Source organism: Athene noctua, chromosome 7 (assembly GCF_965140245.1).
Source record: "Athene noctua chromosome 7, bAthNoc1.hap1.1, whole genome shotgun sequence".
Classification (NCBI taxonomy): Eukaryota; Metazoa; Chordata; class Aves; order Strigiformes; family Strigidae; genus Athene; species Athene noctua.
In genome coordinates this window covers 10,190,722-10,196,175 of record NC_134043.1, presented here as the reverse complement: position 1 = coordinate 10,196,175, position 5,454 = coordinate 10,190,722, and positions in this window count along the sequence as shown.

Below are 5,454 nucleotides of genomic sequence, written 5' to 3'. Positions count from 1 at the left end.
TTATAAGGTCAGGTTTGCAGAGAATTACAAATACAGGATACAAATTCCATAAAACAATGTTATCTGACTCGAGTTCACGCTAATGCTAACATTTTTCTTTGAATCCTCCTGAAAACACCAAAGAAATTATATGGCCTTTATTTACTTGCTGTGTCCCAGAAGGTAGTCTGGTGCTGCAGAGAAAATGGAAGGAGTCCTATGAAGAGTGGAAGGGATCTGCATAGATAATCTTCACTGCATCAGAGCTGGTGCTTTTGTGAATTTAAGGGAGTTTGACATGCAGACACCTAAAAGGAAGGTAAAATTAGAGCTGTACATATGCTGTATATGTAAGTTGTTGCCTATAGCAAGTGCTTGCTTTGGAGTGCAGGAGTCCTTGCAATATTTGCTATGTACAAACAAAAGCATCCCAGGAAAGACCTAGCAGATGATAATTCTTCCTGACCTCAGCCATGAGACACTGCTGCAAGAGCAAGTGGGATATGTGGTAGCAGCCAGGTTAATCTGTCCTACACACACTGGATATTGATGTATTTGCATGTGGGCCAAGGGACACTTGGGATCCAGATTTTCTCATTGTCTTGCCTCAATACACATCAAGGGATTATGTAGACTTAAACCAAAATTGTGTCCACACAATGTGGACACAGTGGTAGTATGGAGTGAGCACAAGTTTGACCAGATGCTGATTATACAGGCATACCTTTGATGCTGGAAAGCTGTGCAACTTGATATATGTTATTGTAAAAGAGTATCAAACAACAGGGAAACTGTTTAGTCAAGGTGTCAAATCTCTACCATGGATGTGGACAGAAATGTAATTAGTGACTTCAGTGGAAATAAGATCAGTCTCCAAATACCTAACAGTCTAAATAATCCTGATCCAATATCCTAAATCTGCCCTTGTAGTTGTTCACCACTGTTGAATGCCAGGCTGTATTCTTTTTTTTTTTTTTTTTCTACCATGGATCTACATATTGTGCCCTTTGAGAGTATATTAGTCTTCCATAGCAGTCTAAATAGCCCACAGTCTTCGAACTTGCCTACTAATGCATGGCTGTGAGGTGGTAATTTAAAATGGACTGTATTTCTTTTTTTCTGCAACATTTTACCTAACCCAAACATGTTAGAATGGAACTTTACACAATGGATATCTGCATAATGAGTTGGTGATTATAGCTTTTGCTATCAGACATAAGAATAGAAATTGTAAATCCATATACTTTTAATAGGAGAAATTATCTTCAGCTATATAGCTGTTTATCCAAAACCTAATGTCATTCTTATGAACCTGGAGCTACCTGCTTGTAAAGTTATAATTAATTTTGTGACTCTCCTCAGTTTAATATCATTAATCAGTGTGATTTTCTGATCTCAACTGGTGCTGAATAATCAAATGCCCTTGCTGCATTTCTAAATGCTTCTTTTGAAACACAGAACAGCAATAAGAAAATATAGTTGCAGATACATCGAAGGAAATATTTAAAGTGGGATATGATGTAAGTAGCTGATCTTTAATCACTTCTGGCATATCATCAAAGAAGAAAAAATATTTTTAATGAGCTAAGTGAATCTCCCTAAATTCAATAGCCAAATAGTTCCTCTGGGGGGTGTGTGTATGGGAAAAAAATCACCTTCTCTTGTGCTGCCATAGAAACCAGCCTTAACCAGGACACTGTAAATAAAAAGAGCACCCTCTGGCTTCATATTTATGTTGCATATGTATTCCTTTTTAAATATAAAAAATGACACTGTATTTCTCAAATAGGTAGTCTGTTGAAATCCTTTTAGTTTTGGCTATATTTGCAGAAACAAGATTAAGAAGTAACTTTTGCCTAAGAAATGAAAAATATGCAGACCCTAAAGAGGCTGCAGAGGCAGCCTGAGTCCACTCATAGACTTTTAACCCATGGCAGAGTGCGCTGGGTGGCAGGAGTCAGAATGCTCCCATGGCATCTCAGTGTGGGGGAGACACAGCAGGTGTGCACCTCTTCCCTTACTGTGCCATCACCCTCATATACTTTGTCATAGTGGGTTTTCATCATTTCAAGTCTTTTTTTGTAAGAAATCAAACATTTTGTTAGGGTGGGGCAACTGACACAGCCATTTTCCTGTAGCTCTGTTCTTACTATAAAAAACCATGACTTGTGTTTTCCAAAGAAAGGAGGTAGTTGGTGCTTTGATTGGTAAGTGTCCATCTGACAGCACTATCTGCCTTGAAAAGCAGTAAACTTCGTTGAAGTGTCACAAGCTGAAAACCCGAAAATGAAGGCACTGAAATGACACATGAAATGCTTTCTCTATTGGAAACAGAGAAATGGAAATTTTGGCACATAGCAACTGCTTCTTGTGGAAAAAAGAGTACACTAGTATATTTTTGCAAATATGTTCAAAATCACAGAAAACGTAGTTCATTTTAGTGTTGAATCTACTTTGTTAAATCAAAACTTTTTTTTGGAAAATGGCTAAACTTACCTTGTTTCTCAGTGTGATCCTGCTAGAGCAGGAGCTAGAGCTCTCTATTTCTAGAGAAAACTTTAAAATATGCCAGTCTTAGGAGAAGAAACTCTATGCTAACTACTAATATTTTTCCACTCGTTGTGTATGTTGACTGTATATCTGCTTTTGGTGCACTACGAAGTTGCACGTTGCAGATTGGAACTCCAGTGATCTTTTTATCCTTGACACTGTGGAGACTCTTCTAGGGAGATAAGACTGTACTTGACTGAACTGGAACCACGACTGTGTAAAATGAATGTCAATTTTTCTGCTCAGTGCAGCTATACTTTTCCAGCTCTTTCTTTAGTTTCTACATTTAACTTGAGGAAGAATATATATAATGCCAACATAGGTCAAAAAGTCTTTCTACCACTCACTCCTGCTGCCTCAGGAGGGTGGCCTGTCTGATCACTGTGACTTTATAGAATAAGAAGCTGCAATGCTCATTTTAACATCTGTGCGAGTGAAACCAAAAGACAAGGCTGGGTACAGCCCATTCTGGAGACCTGCAGGGTCATTCCTATACACGCTTTCTTGTGGACCACGGGGAGGGCAACTGCACCATTGTAACAAAGAGACTTGGCAAAAAGCACTCTTAGGAATCATCCTACACTGTTTTTTGTCTGATGTCAGTCATACAGCACTGCCATGAGGATAAACAGGTAAGTGAAAGCAGCCAGATCACAGCCTAGTTAGTTCTACATTTTTAAAATATATAATGAAAAAGCAGTCAACCACCCACAGGCTGGGTAATGACAATGGCTGATTCTCAGTAGGTACAAAATACTGTGTCTGCTGCAAGAAATGTATAAATACCTGCAGTCAAGTCAGGGTGCAACTGTCAATATTCTGTGTGGAAGTCTGCTGTTCATTTCAGTAAGGTCTGGGTCAGCCCTCCATGCTTTATGCAGGGCATTCTGCAGCAGGATATCCATGCTGTAAAAGAAAGTATTTCATCATAGTCCTGTCTTTTTTTTTTTTTTTTTTTTGCCATTGCTGGTTTCATTCTAGCACATGCTGCATTTCTTTCTTCTCTGACTGGTCTCTGTGTCCTCACTTTGAAATATATACCTCTACCTTAAAATGCATTTGTAGATCAAAAAGTATCTATGTAAGGATATCCTCTTCCTTCTCAACAAGGCTGCAGTCAGAGAATAATACTCACTGGCTCGTGTGACAGGAGAAAGCTTTGAATGATTTTTTACTCTGTTAGCAGAGTGCCTGTGAGGTTTGCTCAGCCAGTACCACAAAGAAAAACACTTTTTTCCTCGTCCCTCTTCAACATTAGACCCATTTGCTAAGTCACAGCTGTGCAAATACACTGACAGCCAGAATGTTACACAGGTGAAGCTGGGCACCGCATCTGACCTACACAGCCTCCCCCCTTGATGATGATGTCGTACAAGAAATAAAGAGACAGTGTAAGGTTTAGATCTCTGCCTTTCTAGATAGCAAGACTGTTCTGTCACAGAAACACATAATTTAGTTCAAATAAGAATTAAATGAAGTCTCTGGAACTTTTCCCGGTGCTAATGGCTGGGGTGTGGTATGTGATGTAGATGCCATGATAGGTATTAAAGGGCTTCTAGGGAAGAAGTGAAGTCAGAGGTGACACAAAGGCAGCACGTTGGGGAGGAAATGACTGGTTACATCAGTTTTAGCTCCTTGGTAAATGCTTGTTTGACCAAGGGGCTGGGAGTCTTTCAGGGCCCAGTGATACCCTCTGAATTCAGAAGTGCCTCCAGTCAAATGCAGCCAGACCCCTGTGGTGTGGGCCTGTGGGATTAGCAGATGTGTCCATAGAATGGCTGACAAATTGACTATGGGGATGTAAGTTTGGGGCTGGGTAAAAAATACAAAGTTCTGTTATTTATACTTCTTCCCACTTCAAAGGGATGCTTGTCTAGATTAAGAGTCCACTTCTTATTTGGAACAATGCAGTTCATTAAGATAGTTACCTAGGTTGCAAAGTCAAATATTTTGAGGCTGAAAAATGCCAGATTTATGACTGACTGTGCAACACTAACTATACGTCCAACATCTTAAATTATAACATCCTACTTTACTTTAGTTCTCTACAGAGTACCTGCCTTGTTCAGTGCGCAGAAGGGACTTGCAAAGGGAAGGGAATCAGGGCAACTGGTCTTGACTAATTGCTCTGTACTAGACTTTGCTCCTAGTAGCTCCTATTCTGCTTGGTTTCTATCGACTATAATGGATATTTAATGTTAGTCTGGTGATACCAGAGTGGAAAATTTCAGGTCCTTTATAAATAGTACCTTACCTTTGCAAGCCTTCTGCAAATTAAATACTTCATTTTACAAAGATAGCTAGATACATAAATATGAAATGGTATACTTGGACCCACAGGCATCTAGACTCAACCCAGAAATATAACCTAGATATATGGTCTCCTGACCTTCCATTTTAATAACAATTCTGTTTCTCTTGTTTTATGCCTAGTAGTTATTGATTTTCAATAAAAATGGGAATCAGCAATCTATGGTCCCTTTCAATAGATCCGCTGTGAACTGCAGGAATTATATTTTAAAAAATTTCAGGCAGAGTCTCTGAAACTGGTAGAATGAATGAATTAGAACCAGCTGTGGATCTGTTAATATATTGCTAAGTGACAAAGTCTGAAAGTGAAGTCTGTTGATACATCCAGCAGTGTTAGTGGGAGAGGAGAGTTAAATGGAAGAGATTTTTCTTTTCACAGTAACACTATGTGAAACTACAAGTTGAAACTTTAGCTATATATGTATCTTCATTACAGTTCCCTCTTTCTGCTTCTTCTGCAGTGCATGCACTTGCCATAAATCTTTAAGAAATTGTACTGTTACTCCCTCCTACCAAGTTATGTGTGAGTCTGTGGAGATGAAACTAGGATTGTGACTGCATTCTTCTCCCAGCAGTCAGTGTAGCTGGTCAGCATGGGATTGGGAAGGCTCTGGA